Genomic DNA, 17,217 nt, shown 5'->3' with positions numbered 1-17,217 from the left:
AATCAAACAACATTGCGCTATGTAAATTTATGATTACACAAATGGTATGCCTTGACTCCATGTACAATTAGAGAAACAACATGTATCCCATTTGTTTAAATAATAAAAAAAAGAAAAAAAAAGATCTAAAGGAGGCTCTGGAGCACATTATGCAGGTAGCGAGCTGGAGTTAGAGGCCTATTTATTTATTTATTTATTCATTTTTAGTGATGGGATAAAACACAATGCCTTGTGCATGCTAGGCAAGTGCTTATTTTTTCTTTATATATATATATATATATTTTTTTTTTTTTTTTTAAGTGTAGATGAACATAATACCTTTATTTTATTTTTTTAATGTGGTGCTCAGGATTGAAACCAGGGCCTCATGCTTGCTAGGGGAGTGCCCTACCACTGAACCACAGCCCTGGCAAATGCTTTTTAACTGAGCTATCTCTATAGCCCAAGGTCCACTTTTTCACTAGTGGTATATCATAAACATTTTTACAAATAAATAAATAAATGCTATTTTAATATTTTAAATATTTAATATTTTAATATTTTAAATTCTGCTTGATAGCAATAAAATGTTTTAAATACTAATTAAACAGCATAATTATTTTTAATGAGTACTTATATAGACACCTATTGTTTCCTACCCAGTCTCTGATTTTGGACAACTAGGCTATATACAATTATTCTCTCTTATAGACTAGTAAACAACCACTTAATGAGCAAGTTTGCACCAATGTCTGACTATTTTTTTCAGGATAAGTTTCAAGAACGTGGTTATTCTTTCAGACACAAAAATTAAATTATATTTTAATAAAAGTATTACCTCTTGTTAAAATGCCTTTCATGGTTCTGGGGTTGTGACTCAGTGGAAGAGTGCTTGCCCAGTATGTGTGAGGCACTGGGTTCTATCCTCAGCACCACATAAAAATAAAGGTATTGTGTCCACCTACAACTAAATATATATATAATACATTTTTAAAAATGCCTTTTATATGAGGTATATGAAGATGTATGAGATATATCTCTCTAGTAATAGCATGCAAGCTCCATGAGGACAGAAATTTTGGTCTGTCTTATTCACATGTGTATCCAATCTACTTAGAACTATGTGAATTAAAAAATGCTTTTCAGTGAAGGAAACAAAATATAGTGAGTCCTTATTAGTACAAACTAAACAACAGGTATTAACCTCGGTTTTGGAAACACAAAGCTAAGTAAACAGGTCCTTTTCCTCTGGAGAAAAACACGATTGTTTCAAAATAATTTTTAAATCTGTTTTTTAGTTATCAATGGATTTTTATTATTTATTTATTGATTGATATGTGGTACTGAGAATCGAACTCAGTTTCTCACACATGCAAGGCAGGCTAAAACCACAGCCCTCATAATAATTTTCATATATTTATTTTGCAGTGCTGAGGATCAAATCCAGGGCTTTGCACACACTAGGCAAATACTCTACCATTGAACTATAACCCCAGCACATTAATGTTTGCCTTTATCAAATGTATTCAGGAATGAAGAATAGATATTCATTTAATATCTGTTTATGCTCTTTCTTTCCTTCAAGATCTTTGAAGGGTCATAAAAATGTTAGAAATGCTAGAAAGAGAACTAAGCATACATGTGAAAGAACCAAGGACAAATCCTTACTTATGAAAATTGCTATATGTATATTTTTCCCTGTAGTTCTATACCAGAATGCTACTTTTGATAAAAAACAAGTGAAGTATATTGTTTTAGATTCATAGTTCATCCTACTAGAAAGGTAAACTTGTATATTAACATCCTAATAAATTTTTAGCACATATTTTATAAGAAAGGTGAAATATTATAATATTTTGGACAGCTAATCAATAAGGGAGGCATTTAGTTTTACTACTTTCTGGGTTAATAGGCTTTTGAGTGAAAGCAATATAGCTAAAGGAGGTATCCATTTAATAAAAGGCATGTAGAATGCTAATTGATCTTTAAGATATATGCCATGTTCCTAGTTGCCCTATCTGATTTCCTTAGCTTGACATTTAAAAAATTAAATTTCAAAGTTTTTAGGCATCTTTTCCCTTCTCTTATTGATCTTCCTTTAAATCTGTCACTGACCAACATTTACACGGAATGCATAAATCATACGTATAAAGTTTTAAGGCTAAAAGATTGTGTAATAAGTAGTAAGATAAACTGGAAGGACCTGTTTAAAGGCCTCTTTATTTGAGAGAGCTGTTTGCCAGGTGACCAGTGCAGCACTATCAGGCCCAGCCCAGTCCAGGAATTCATACCCCCTAGCATTTTACCACAAGGCATGTCCCTGTAGGAATTAAGGGTTTTATTGTTCTCAGAGTTGAATGCACCATTCCCTTGCCTACCACCATGCCTCCTGCATATGGGACTGTATTGGCATCTTCCCGTCAGCTACCAACAGACCAAAAATTATTTCAGAGTTTTACCTTCAGTGCAGCTCACAAATGTGTCATATATGATTCAGTGGAAGATTCTTGCCTTCCAGGCTGGTTCCTGGAACCAGAACTCTGAACTGGACACAGAACTCTGAACTGTCATTACAGTAAAACTGTGGTTGTTTCCACAGAGGTGACAGATCTGCCTCAGGTTCTGTCCAACCATTTTGAGTTAGGCTAGTAGACCTGGGGGGTGTATCCTGTATATATATACAACATACACACCAAGTAATTTGTGAAAGGTACTCAGTGGGATAAAAAAGAAGTAGGAAGAGACGTATTTCCCACTTTCCACATGCCATTACAGGTTCACTCCACATTCTTCTCCAGCCTGCTCTCTGTTCTAGGAATGAATTCTTATAAATTCTAGCTTCTGGTTAGGGTCAGTCAATGGGTTGTTCTGGAAAGAAATTAGAGGGAGAGAGAATGCAGTCAGGGTATTTATGACCCTGATCACCTTAAGCTGGCTGTTACAGAAGGTCATAGCATGTGTGGAGTACAGCCTATGTTCTGCTGAGTTACTCCAAGAGGTATTGAATAGCAGTTTTCAGGCTGTGCCTAAACTTGAGTTACTCCATTTTGTAAAGCAGTAGTTTGCCATGAGTTACTCTGTTTTGAGTACAAGTGCCAAGGTAGAGTGATTCCACACTTTGTTTGTACAAGTAAACAACCACCATTTTCCTGCTACCACCATAAAGCACAACTTGACAAATAACTTATATATGTCAACTTATAAAACTAAGTCAAGGAGTACCTGCCTGCACATGAGCTACCTTCCCAAGACTGAACATGTAGCACCTGTCACCTGATCACTGATCATAAGCTTTGCCCAGGAAAATTGGCACAGTAAGAACTTCCAATTTCCTGTACCCATTGGGCTACAGCAGAGCACGATTTCTCCTGCACATGATGACTATGCATGGCCTGCTCCAAACTGACATCTCAAGCTAAAACTGCAGGCTGACACTCTGAAACTGAAATTGCCATCCATCTGGACCCTCTGCTTTGACAGCTCTGTGGAACTGGTTTGTTAAAATCCTTATCCAACTACCTGCAGTGACTCTTTGATTCTCTGCTTTCATATCTATCTTTGCCTATGCTCTTGGCTTTGAACACTGTAACCCTGCAGTCATCTCAACCCTTTTATGGTCTTTTTATATATTATTGTGTGAAGTATGATGTGTGACATGAGTGTGTTACAGATATTAGAAATGAAGATTGGAATAAAAGAACTTGTGTTTGCCATGACTATCAGGTGACCCACCTGTATTCAGGGAACTGCCACTGATGAAAGTGATGTTGCCTGTGAATTTATTGTTACTCAATAAATTCTGACACTGTGGAAAGACACAAGTGAGTTTGGTCTATGTTAATGACAGAGCTTTGTTCACGACAGTATGGAAGCCAGAGGGTGGGATTACAATCAGGGAGGGGAAAGGGGATGGATGTGACAACTCTAGACTCTGTGGGTCCTAGCAAGTCATCAAATGCATTAACTTTTACTGTGAGTGAGATGGGAATCTACTAGAGGAATTTTGGAGGAGAGGAGTGAATGATTTGGCTGACTCCTTAGCAGGATGGTTCTGGCAGCTCTGTTGGGAATCAACTCTAAGGGAGAAAGAGCAGAAGTGGGAAGAACTGTTGAGAGGCAGGATTCAGGCAGGAGAGAATGGTGAGGAGCGCTGGGAACATTGGTGGTGATAAAAAATGTTGGGTTTTGGAAATTATGAAATTAGAGTCAACAGAATTTGTTGATGAATTTTATGAAGAATATAAGGTAAAGAGAAGGAGTAAGGATGATTCTGTGATTTTTAGCCTTAGTAATTGAGTGAATGAGAAGATGGGGAAATGGTCACAGGAAGCTTATGGAAGAAAATTGAGGATTTAGTTTTAGATACAATTTTGAAATATATTTTACATTTAAAGGAATGGTCTGGAGTTTAGTTGAGGAAAGATCTAAGCTGGAGAACACAATGGTGGAAGTTGAAATGAAAGCACACTCAGATTACCGAGGGAGCTGGTGACCCTGAAAATAACTGTCTCAATGGAGTCAGGAGGATCAGAGTCTATCTGGCATGCATTCAAGAGAAGATGAGAAAAGAGAGCAAGCTAGATAATCCTCTTGAGTTTTTCTGCCATCAGTATTATTTCGTAACTATGGTCAAAGTATACTTGAACTACAACCAATTATTTCTATCTTATAGAGATTTTCAGAAGAGAATCAGTCATGACATTTTATTTAATTTTTGTTCACATGTATGTCATTCCCATCAGTCTACTAGCTCCTGGAGAGAAGAATCTGTGTTTTTCTTTCTATTCGTGCCAAACACAATGCATGAAATAGATGTTTATTGAATAACTATTGAATAACTTCTATTAAATGATTCTCCAAGTTAAATGCTTTGTCTCACTGTATAAAGTTCTTGGAAATATTTAAGCATTTAACTCTGCATAATTTTCATATGTTCACATCAAAGAAGACATTTGTTTTTAAAGGTTATGTGAAAAGATCATCCATTTTCTTTGTAAGTGTTGCTAGTCATGGATAGGAAATAGGTAATGATGCTTTAAAAAAGAATTATATGCTTTTGCTTCAGAATAAGGGAGAAAAAGAATAGTCAGGGATGAATTCAAGAAAGTAAAGAGGGATGATACATGTCATAATCTTTTCTCAATTAAGTTATCCATTTAAAAAAATTTTTTAGTCGTAGATGGACACAATGTCTTTATTTTATTTATTTATTTATGTTTACGTGGTGCTGAGGATTGAACCCAATGCCTCACATGTGGAAGGTGAGCACTCTATCACTGAGCTACCACCCCAGCCCAAGTTATTCATTTCTGTAATTAAATATTTAATCTATTTATATTCTGATGCAGTGTAGGAAAATACTTAAAATATCACTTGCATTTCTGACAGCTTATTTACTGAAAGGTTGAAAAATTTAAGAAGTGTAAGAACAGCTCAACTGTGTTCCCATTACTCTGAGGAATGCAGAAAAAAACGTTGATAATTATTGGAGAAGAGATCCAAGTGCGTCTGGCTCACTACGAGGTTAGGAAACCCCCCTTTGTTAAGAAAACATGTATTCTTTTACAGAACTATTCTTCATTCAGCACCATAGTTTCATTATTTCAGGTTTTACATTTTTATATAACCTGAAGTGATCAGTTTTACAGAATTTTAAGTTTTGCAATGTGTGCTTTTATTTTCACAGAAGTCCAGATTTTAACTCTTTTGTTGGAAACCATTGTGACATACCTATTGTAAGAAGGTACAGAAAAATAAAAATTGAAACAAATTCTTCCCCCCAAAGCAAAAGGCATTACATATGCAAGGAAATATTTTTCTTTTTTCTTTGCGTAGCAGTGGTAATTGAATTCAAAGCCTTGTTCATGCTAGGCAAAGTGTTCTGCCACTGAATCCCATCCCAAGTTAAAAGAAATGTGTTTATATATCCTGAATAGGTGGTCATACAATTAACTTAAGGAAACAGAACCTTACTACCTTTCCTTTCTTAACTTCTGTATTCCTCAACAAATCATATCTGAGGCTGACCGACAGGATGATTTTTTCCCCCTGAGCTATGAATAGCTAGGGGAGTTTTCTAATTGCTAATGATTCCATCTGGGGAAAATCTGAGATGATTTAGCTCCTTTTTTTCCCCTTTGAGATGGGGTCTCTGTATGTTGTCTAGGCTATTCTCAAACTTGTGGGTCCAAGTGATCTGCCTTAGCTTTTTGAGTATCTGGGACTACAGGTGAACACCACCACACTCTGCTAAGATCATTCTGTTGGTCAGCTTCAGATATGATTTCTCATAGAATATGGAAGTTAAGAAAGGAAAGGTAGTAAGGTTCAGTTTCCTTAAGTTAATTATATGACCACCTATTCAGAATATATAAAAACATTTCTTAACTGGGGATGGGATTCAGTGGCACACCACTTGCCTAAACACGCTAAAATTTAACAGTTTTACAAACTTTGAAGGTTGGCTGGAACTGAGCCCACATGAAACATGAAGTTTCTCAATGTGAGAATTAAACATAGTTATAAGAAATTAAATCGGGGGTCTTTTTTGTGGCTCTAGATTTATCTTCAGATTACTTATCACTTGATATTTACACAGCAGTTTCCCTCATGTTCCTTGGTATGTAAAGCACACCTTATTGTAAAGCACACCTTAAAATATTGTCAAAATATTCTTGTGAGAAATATAGATTGAAAGAAATAGTAAGAGCAATTCTTATTTTCTTGCCATGCCCTGCTCTCTCGAGCACCCTTAAAAATAAATTTTAAACTCTATACATGACAAAAACTGTTATAAATGTTAGGGAAATTTGAGTTAAAATGATAAGAGATTACTCAAAGGCAAAAATAAAGTGTGACCCAGGGAGGGAAGTTACACAGGAAACAGCAGCGATTTGACAGGAAGCAACTGCAGATTATTGTAGGATGTAGCCACCCACCAGGTTAGGACTTTTACTTCCTTACTAGATTTTCTGCCACTTCCCTAGAGGAGACTGTGATTGCCATTACATGGAGGCTTTTGCAATTGACTCCAAATGGACTTCCTTCTGCCCCTACCCTTCCATGGCATCCCCAGTCTGACTTCTTTCCTGACACAGACTTCTTCAATTTTGTGCAAGTGTGAAAATCACAACTGCTGATGCCCCTTGTTCCCCAATCCAGCTAAAAATACTGCAGTGTCTGTTTGGGAACCTTCAGGTAATGCTAGCTGCTATGACTAATCCTGAACTTACACTGTTAAGCTTAACAGTGTAATACTGTACTTACACTATAATACTTAAGTAACAATACTGTAGAGAATTTTCAAACATATTCAGAATTAGAAAGAGTAGTAAAATGAACTCCCATAATTCATCAGCCAGTGTTAACAATTTTTAACTTTCTGCCAACCTTATTTCAGTTGTTCCCCTATTTGTTATTTTTGTTGGATTTCATAGTGCTATGAAATCAGCATTTCAGCTGTTAACTGGAATCACATAACTATAAGAAATAAAAATTAAACACACCTATGCAAAATGCCATTATCATACTAAAAATCTAATAATCAATCCTTTACATTTTCACAACTATACAAAAGATGTCCTTTTACAATTGGTTTGTTTGAATCATTATCATCTGGTGGTAACATTCCTTAAATCTCTTTTAATCTGTAACTGTTCTCCATCTTTTTTTCTTTTCCTTTTTTATTATGGGATACATGTTGTTTCTCTGTACATGGAGTAAAGGCATACCATAATCATAAATTTACATAGGGTAATATTGTTTGATTCATTCTGTTATCTGTTCTCCATCTTCTCCCTCACACCATTTATTGGTCGAGGACAGCAGATCTTGTTCTTTGGATTGTCCCATTCTTCACTTGATCTTAGCCAAAAGGTTAAGAAGTGATGGATTGTCCTATTTGGGAACTGAATGATTGTTTCCCTGTGGTGTTGTTTAATTTATTTCTTTACCTATTCTTCAGCCTTCCCTTCTTTCTTTAGGTAGTTAGATCTATGGATTTGATTAGATTATAGGGGGCAAGAATACTTCATAGGATTGGGACTTGATTAGATTATAGGGGGCAAGAATACTTCATAGGATTGCTTCCTAGTTGTGGTAGATATCCTCCAAGATGGCACAATGAGTCCCACTTTCTCACATTTGTGCCCTTAAGAATTTCCCTCCCACAATGAGTAGAAGGATTGACTTGTGTTCAATAAGACATAGCAGAAATGATACATGACTTATGAGTCTAAGTCACAAAAGACTTGTGGCATCTCTCCTGTCCAGATCAATCTGGAGGAAGCCAGATGTCAGGACAGATGCAAACCCAAGCAGCCCTATGAAGAAGGCCATGTGGAGGGGAACTGAGGTTTCCTTCCGATAGCTGTGTGAATGAGCCATCTTGGAAATGGATCCTCCTGCCCAGTCAAGCTCTCAGATGACTGTAACTTTAGTTGATAACTCAACTGCAACCTCATGAGATTCCTTGAGCTACAGCTCCCAACTCTTACCACTTCTGAATCCCAAAGTCAGAGAAACTGCAAGAGATGATAAATGTTAACTGTAGTTTAAGTTACTGTTTTGAAGCAATTTTTTATGCATCAAAATATAAAAAAAATTAACAAGGCCTCATATACAGTTTGCCTAACATATTTTTAATAATGCTGATATTGATCAATATGCTCAGGTGTTACCAATCTGATTCATTCTTTATGAAGTTCCCCAGGAGCATTCCCTAGTGGTATTGGCAACCACTGATGTTCACTAACGGGTTTGTTATTTCACTGTGGGTTGCATTTCATTTCTTCTGCATTTATTAGTTGGGATTCTTCTCTAAAGAACAGTGTTCCCTCACTGATCACAAGAATACGTTGAAATAAAGTTTGTACAGGAAAAGCATAATAAATGTTTTGTTTAGAAGTTTCTTAATGACAAATGTACAAATATTATAAGGAAGTAATGATTTGATACTGAAAAGTGCTTAAAAATTTGAAAGGTTCATGTAGGACACTAGAATGTGGCGGGCGAAACCCCGGGGCCCAGGGTTACACCACGTGCATCTAAAGATGGCGACTGGCAGAGAGCAAACAGCATCCTGATTATACCTGGAAAACGGCAGGAAGCGTTTACAATTGGCTGCATGATAATCAGTTCAGCCGCCTAGTGCGTGGACAGATATACTTTACATGTATGCTTGATCGAGTGATCACTTGACCTTTAACAGGATTGGATGGACATATCTGGTTACAATTGCTTATGCACCAGACTGCTTATATATTGAGGGTGTTATTTGAATAAAGCAGAAGCTGCTTCATGAACCTCTGAAGTGTACGTGTCTTTCGTCCCACTGGTCGGGCCATAAGTGAAGTGGCTGTGGAGCCGCTTGGAGCAGCCGGGCAAAGAAGCCGCGGTTTTCCGTACTAGAATTAAAAAGACACTAACATTTTTGATTTTTTATCTTGTTTTCACTTCACCCATTAAATGGCCTAAATAAATTAAGATCAGTGTTTTCAAATCAGAACATCTGAAATTAAAATTGAGGTGGGGTCAAGAGGTATTTGTGATAGGATGCTAAGTAATCTATACAGTTTTTTTCAAGGATTAACTCATTTCTTTGATGTCCAGTGGTGAATGAGATATAAGATTTAGAGAAAATGTTGCTAGATTGCAGCTGGCAGTAAGTGCTGACTTTTACTGGAGAAACGGGTCTGATATGACTACCAGCATTTTTTGTTCTATTCAGCTTTAAAAAGTCTCCTGGGCTAAGTGTTTTGCAGAGTAGCAAACATTATTGCCTATGTAGTTCTTATTACAATCACCTTAACATGATTTTATGTAATCACTTCTGGGCTATAAAATGGTGCAATTCCCAATACTATAAGGTCATCTAAAAGCATAGCTAAAAGTACACACAATAATTGTACACAATTCTAGAGATTATTCCCCAACCAGACCTGGTTATGAGGATGGATTTTTCTCTCTTTTCCTCAAATATATCATCTACCTCAGATGGCATTTCCTAAATAAGTGAATCTGTTAAAATATTTTATTTCTTAGGACCAGAAATAGTTAAGTGCCAGAAATTTAATGATTTCCAATCATTTCCTCAGGGAAAGGAAGTTTTTTATGTACATTAAGATTTTATTTCACATTTGTAAAAACATGCTGTTTGGTGAAAGGAAACTCTGACTTCTCATAATTTAAGTGCTTATCAAGTATATACCTTTAATTCATAACTAGCTTCATACTAGCTATCACTATCATTAACTTAAACTTTATCTTAAAATTTTCCCTCCATTCAGTTAAATTTCATTTCCTAAACATTTATCAAATACTTTTCTAGAGGCAAAGCTTTATACTTATAAAATATAAGCTCTTAGGCTTACAAATGTAAAAAGTGAGAATCTAATGCCCAATGTTCATCCAAAGGGGCAAATGAGTTTCATTTTATGTTCAAATTTTCAATGATTGGTATAAACTGTATCAGGAGTGCTGTCTAGAGAGAAAAAATCTAGGACCATATTCAAGGTCAGTGGACATAACTGCCAAAGTAATCTCTCATAGTTTAAAGACCAAGAATAACGGTAAAATTACAAATTTTAACCTACTAGTTTATGAGAAATCTTAGGAGAAAGCATCATTATTTTTTAATTACTTCATAGAGAAAGTAACTATGAATTTAGGCCTTCAAAAAAATTTAGATACCAGAGTATGAAGATGGGAAGAGACATTCTAAGCAGCAGGAGTTGGAAAGATCATGGTGTAGAGATACGAAATCCTGAATAGCCAATAGATGAGGCTGGAGCAAAGTCTGCATGAACAGGTTTTGTGGGAGGTGAGGTTGGAAAGAACATAGTCAATGACATCATTACCTCATTAGGTGTCAAAGAGGCTGGGGTGGGTTTTTTTAGGTACTTGTGTATCAAACCATAAGTGCTTGTGAATCTAAATGACATTTAAAAATAAATAAAAATATTCAAAATATCTCTTATCATTTAATGGTATATCATAGTGGACACATATTGCTGCCCACACTCTTTCTAGCATCTTAGATTTCCTTTGAGAAACCACTTAAAGTAGGTGTGGTGGCCCACACCTGTAATCCCAGTGACTCAGGAGGCTGAGGCAGGAGGATGGCAAGTTCCAGACCAGTCTCAGCAATTTAGGGACACCCTCCGCAACTTAAGTGAGACTCTGTCTTAAAGCAAAAAATAAAAAAGACTGGGAATGTAACTTAAAGGTAAAAAGCCCTCACCTCTGGGTTTAATCCCCAGCACACACACACACACACACACACACACACACACACACACACACACACGTATTGACAACCAGAGAAAATGACTCTCCCATGCTCTGCCATGCTTATATTGGAGTGACTGCTTCCTTTGTTCTGGGCAAAAATCAGAAAAACCAATTAGCATATCCCATTTCTCTGGTCAAGTAATAGGGTAAATACTGGGCATCTAATGCAAGTGTAACTGAAGAGACATTGCCTAGGCTTCAGAGAATAAAGAGCACTTGCACTTCTACAAATTATGATTATTTAAGCACATGAGACTTGACATTATTGCAGCCATTTTGGTATCAGAATGTCAGATAGTGTCTGGATGAAACCAAAAAACAGATGTGGACATAGTCCAGATTTGGAGATCAACTGAGTGCATACAACTTTGCATAAGCTCCTAGATCAAGTTATTTCTGAAACTTATGAACTAATACATTCCTTTTATTAATTAGAAAAGTTTTGGTTGGATTTTTCCACCATTTACAGCAGAAAGAGTTCTGATAGAAATATTTAATATCTTCCCAGTTTTCAGTTCTTTTTTGGAGTCCAACAGAAATTCTTTATTCGATTTGAATGTGCCCTTATTCGTTTGCTCCTGAAACTAACTTTGATGTACATTCTCTCAGGAAATAGGCTAGTTATTCTGTCATATTGATTGTATATTGATTGATGCTGCTTTTCCCTTTTTATTTCCCTAATGAAACGTGGTTTCAAATCCTTTTTTAAAATTTTTGATGGACATTGTATCAGTTTTCCTTATTTATTAAAATTGCTATCTGAATGCAAAAGTTCAACAGAGTTCACAGTGAACTATGTTGATGGTTGCTTCATATTTGAGAAATATAGTATTTATAAACATTCAAAAATCATGTATATTTCTAACAAAGCACCATGTGGTGCATCGTATTTTACTTGCTATCTCTTCTGACTCAGAAGTCAGCTTTTGGGAGTATCATAGAGATTTGAGGCTGCTTGGTTGGTTGTTTCCTAAAGCTAAACATGGCTTTATTTGATTTTCTTTGCGGGGGTACCAGGGATTGAACTCAGGGGCACTTGACCATTGAGCCACATCCCCAGCCCTATTTTGTATTTTATTTATAGAGAGGGTCTCATTGAGTTGCTTAGCATCTCGATTTTGCTGAGACTGGCTTTGAACTCCCGATCCTCCTGCTTTAGCCTCCCAAGTCGCTGGGATTACAGGTGTGCTCCACCATGCCCAACTCTACTTGATTTTGTTTGGATTGATAGGCCACAGTGAGTTCCTCTGGGGTCTGAATCTCTTGTTGCTGGTTTTACTCAAAAGAAACTGTTTTTCTTTGTTCTTTCCTTCCTTCCTTTGAGGTATTGGGAATTGAACCCAGGACCTTGCACACACTAGGCAAGCATTCTACCACTGAGATACATCCTCAGTCCTTTTTATTTATTTTGTGACTGGGTCTTGCTAAGTTTCCCAGGTTGGCCTCAAACTTGAATCCTCCTGCCTCAGCCTTCCCAGTAACTGGAATTACAGGTATGGACCAACATGCCGGGTTTAAACCATATTTTCTCAAAATGATATGTTCTTTGAAAACTTCAAGAGATGGTCTTCAACAAATGAGGAAAACTGAAGAAAAGTTATTAAGTTTTCCAATCAGTTGTCACTACACTTTGGACATTTGGGGGCAAGAAATACCGTGAAGATGCCTTCTGAAGAAATGAAGTGGTCTCATCCCTTGTCTGAAAAACTGAATTCTTATCTGATGGTATAGAGATCAGTGAAGAGTGTTATTTCAGCTGACTAAAATAGCTTTATCATAAAATTTAATTGCTAAATAAAATTATCTCCAGGATAACTATTTTTACTATCAGTAATTTCAACAGGCATTTATGGCTCCACTAAACAAAGATAATTAAATGTAGAAAATTAAATCTGTACAGCATCTTCGAACAGGTCAAAACAAGAGGCTTAGGCATTCATAAAAATGTTTGGTTGCCTACTAAAAAGTCATTCATTTTTCTCTTAAGTACTATTAACTTTTTTTAAAAGTAATATGTTTGGATGTAAATGTGTTGTCCTTGATGTAATGGGGCATGTAAGAACTTCTTGAAGAAAGAAAGAGGAGTGGTCAATGTCACCACAGAGAAAGAAGAGTGGTGGTCAATGTCACTGTAGAGAAAGAGGGCAGAGAAAAGAACACACTAGGTTTGGCGCAGAGACTCCTGGGGGAGCAGATTAAGAGAGTGGCAGGAGAGAAGTCATGATGTCCCCGGAGTCCTGAGGAGGAACTGACTGGTGAAATCTTGGTAGTGAAGGCACTGGAATTTTCACAGTTAAAAATGTACTATGAAGGCCAGTGAACTGAGTTTTTTTGGTCTTTTGGAGAGATGATTTAATTACTTTGAGCTTTAATTGTCTCATCCCAGTTATTCACCACTAAGGAATGAATAAGACCCAAGCATAGTGGTTTAAAACAACAATAATTTATTTTACTTATAAATCTACAATTTGGGAAGGTCTCTATATTAGTTTTCTATTGCTGTTTTAACAAATTATTACAAATTCCAGGTCTTAAAACAACATAAATTTATTGTCTTACAGTTCTGTAGGTTAGAAATCCAATACAGTTCTAAATGGACAAAAATCAAGGTGTTAACAAGACTACATACCTTTCTGGGAGCCCCAAGGGAGAATTTATTTTCTAGATTTTTCTAGGAAATAGTGGCCACCTGCATTCCTTGGTTCATTGCTCCTTCCTCCATCTTCAACAACTGGTCAAGTCATTCTCTCATTGACTTATTCTAACCTTCTCTGTTGCCTCTTTACCACTTTTAAGAATATTTTGATTGCATTGGGCCCTCATGAATAACCCAGTATACCCTTCTAGTTTGTTATTTGATTACCAATCTTAATTTAACCAGCAGCTTTAATTCTCTTTTGCCATAAAATCTCACATATTCATAGGTTCTGGATATCTCCCTGTAATTCTGCCTACTACAGGCTTGTTGGGGATGATGGCTAATATTCACTTCACACAGCATTAGCTGGACATTCATGTGACTTGCAGGTTTGTGCTGACTGTCAACTGGGAGCTCACTTCCTTTCTGTGTGAGTGTTTTGGCTTCCTCAAACATGATGGCTGGCTTATAGGAGTTATTCCAATGAACAGGAAATTTAAGTTGCTCATCTGTTAAGACCTAGCCCTGGAAATGGACACTTCCATTGTGTTTAATTGATCAGAGTAGTCACAGAGTCCATCTAGATTCAAGAGGAAGTGGTATGGAGCTCCAACTCTTGATGGGAGGTTTTATGGTTTAAAGGTGGTGTCCTCCAAAAGCTCACGTTTGAGACAATGCAAGAAGGTTTGGATTGGGCTACAGCCTTAACATAATCAGTGAATTAATCCCTGGTGCAATTAATTAAGTGGTAACTAGAGACAGGTGGAAGACGTGGCTAATTGTGGGTGTGGCTATGGGGAATATATTTTGTATCTGGAGAGTGGAGTCTCTCTGCTTCCTGATGACCATGTAAGCTGCTTCCCTCTGCCACACTCTTCTGCCATGATGATCTGCCTTATCTCCAGTCCTGAGGAATGGAGCTGGTCTTCTCTGGACTAAACCCTCTGAAATTGTGAGCCCTCAAATAAACTTTTCTTACTTTACCGTTGTTCTGGTTTAGTCTTATAGTCATAGCAGCGAAAAACCTGACTAAAACAGGAGGAGTGTCAAAAATTTGTGGCCACCTTTAATTCTCCATATTCTTCATTGGTAAAATAGAAATAACCTCTGTTTTCTGTCAAAATTAGAGACAAGTACATGTAAAATGCTACTAACCTTCCTACTGCATGTAAAACAACACATAGAGGAAAAACAAAGCTCAAGTGCCTGTTGAATATGTGAATATATATGGATACATGGATTCTGTGCTTCTTAATGTTTGTGGAGGGCATATTTTGGGTATCGACTTTTTTTGCATGGGGGTTTAGCTCATGGTAGAGTGCTTGCCTACCATGGGGAAGGCATTGGGTTTGATTCCCAACACTCAAAAAAAAAAAAAAAAAAAAAAAAAAAAAAGGTAAGAAATGATTCTTTGCAAATCTGATGAAGATTTAAGTTTCTTTGTCCAGAAAATTCTGTACACATGCAGCACTTAGGTACATTCTTTGGTGCATTTCAGGGAATCCTAGACTAGGTTAAGATTCTTAGCAGTGTATGAAAATGCTACAGGGCCACTGTGCATGTGCTTTGGGCATAATTTGAATTTATGTTCTTTTTGTTATAGGACTCTAGAGTGTTTTCATATCTACTTCCTGCTTTGCTTTTTTTGTTAAGTCAGAGATGTGGGGAAACCATGTTCCATTAAAAGTGCTTTCATCTTTTGTTTTATTCCTTTGTCTTCTTTCTTTTTTCCCTCATATAAAGGAAATGCTATTGGACAGTAATCATCCTTAAGAAAGAAAGGAGCTATATATTTCTATTATTGTCAAAATTCTTAATCTTTTATAGTATTTTAATTGTGTGTTTTAATTTTCCCTCTGCCTTCTTGTATATCTGAATAATGGCCCTTTAATGCAATTTATTTTTAATTGTTTCAATAGTAATTTTTTATTTAAAAATGCTTTTAGGATATTTTCCCTAATGATCAAATTCTACGAATTTAAACAATACAGAAATAAAGTAGAACTGAAAAGTTCTTTAAAATGTATATAGATAACCACTGCTAATGGTCTGGAAAATATGCTTCCAGACTCATCATATTTATGAACATATAAAACAAAAAGGAGCTCCTATTGTAGGTACTATGAAACAATTCTGTTTTGTCTCTACATATGTTGGGCCTATCTTCCCATATTAGTACTGTTAGTAATGTTCGATGGCTGGTGTGATGTATCAGAATTAATTTTCCAAATAATAAAATCTTAATTAGAAGATTTGGGGAGGAGAAGGGTTTTAACAGTTTATTGAACACACGGGGAAAAGCGTTTGTTTTGTCTTTTCTTTCTTTCTCTTCCCTCAATCCATCCTTATTCTAGTTTCGCTGAAAGACATCACCAGGAAACCCACTTTCCTGATATTCCCCCTTGATCATTGTTTTACAGTTAGTGATGGAAAGACTCCTGACATTCCAGAGACCCGGGGTGGAACCTAAATCTGTTGTTAATTGTGTAATTGCACAATTTCATCACGTCTGTGGATTCCAGATTTCTCATCTGTAAAAGAGAGTAGTGGATCTATGGTCTCTGATTGTTTTTGCCCATGTCTACTTGTATATATTGAGTTGACTATGTGCCAAGCATTATGACAGGAGCAGTCCAGGTTGTTCTTATACATTGGGAAGAAAACATAAGTCCTATTTTTCACACAAGTGAGTGAAGACAGAAGAAATGCAAGGACTCAGAAAGCAAGAAGGGAGATTAGCACTATTAGAATGGGGCTGAAAAAAGTTGAAGATAGTTTGGAGACAGCTTTACCTGAACTGAAAGGGTAGGGTTCACCAGAGCCTGACAGTTCATGGTGCAGTTGTGCATGTGTCCTTTCTTCTGTACATAAACAGATATTTAAATTTTCATTTTAAAATGATAGCACAGGAATGTTAAAATACAGCTTATAAAAGGCCATATAAATAGGAAATCATATCAGAATTGATTACTTTTGGTTAATATATTCCAAAATTGACCTTCTGACTCCATTCTGGTAATAATTATGAGAATTTACATATTATTTAAATTAATTGTGCTAATTTCCCAGATATATGTACATATATAATATTGCATTTGCATAGATTTATTTCATTTTACATCCTTAAAATTTAGTTAAAATTTTATAACCTTTCTCTCTCACTTGTTTTTTTTATTTCATCTTTTAATAATAGTATACTTAGGAAAACTGAGTATTGAACCCTGTCAAGCAGGCAAAGATTTGTCAAGGGAATAAGAAGGAAGGGATATTTACCAATTCTGTGATTATCTAGTTTTAGTTCTGTTTGTGGA

Source organism: Sciurus vulgaris (assembly GCF_902686455.1).
Source record: "Sciurus vulgaris genome assembly, chromosome: 6".
Classification (NCBI taxonomy): Eukaryota; Metazoa; Chordata; class Mammalia; order Rodentia; family Sciuridae; genus Sciurus; species Sciurus vulgaris.
Note: the sequence above shows the minus strand (reverse complement) of the source record.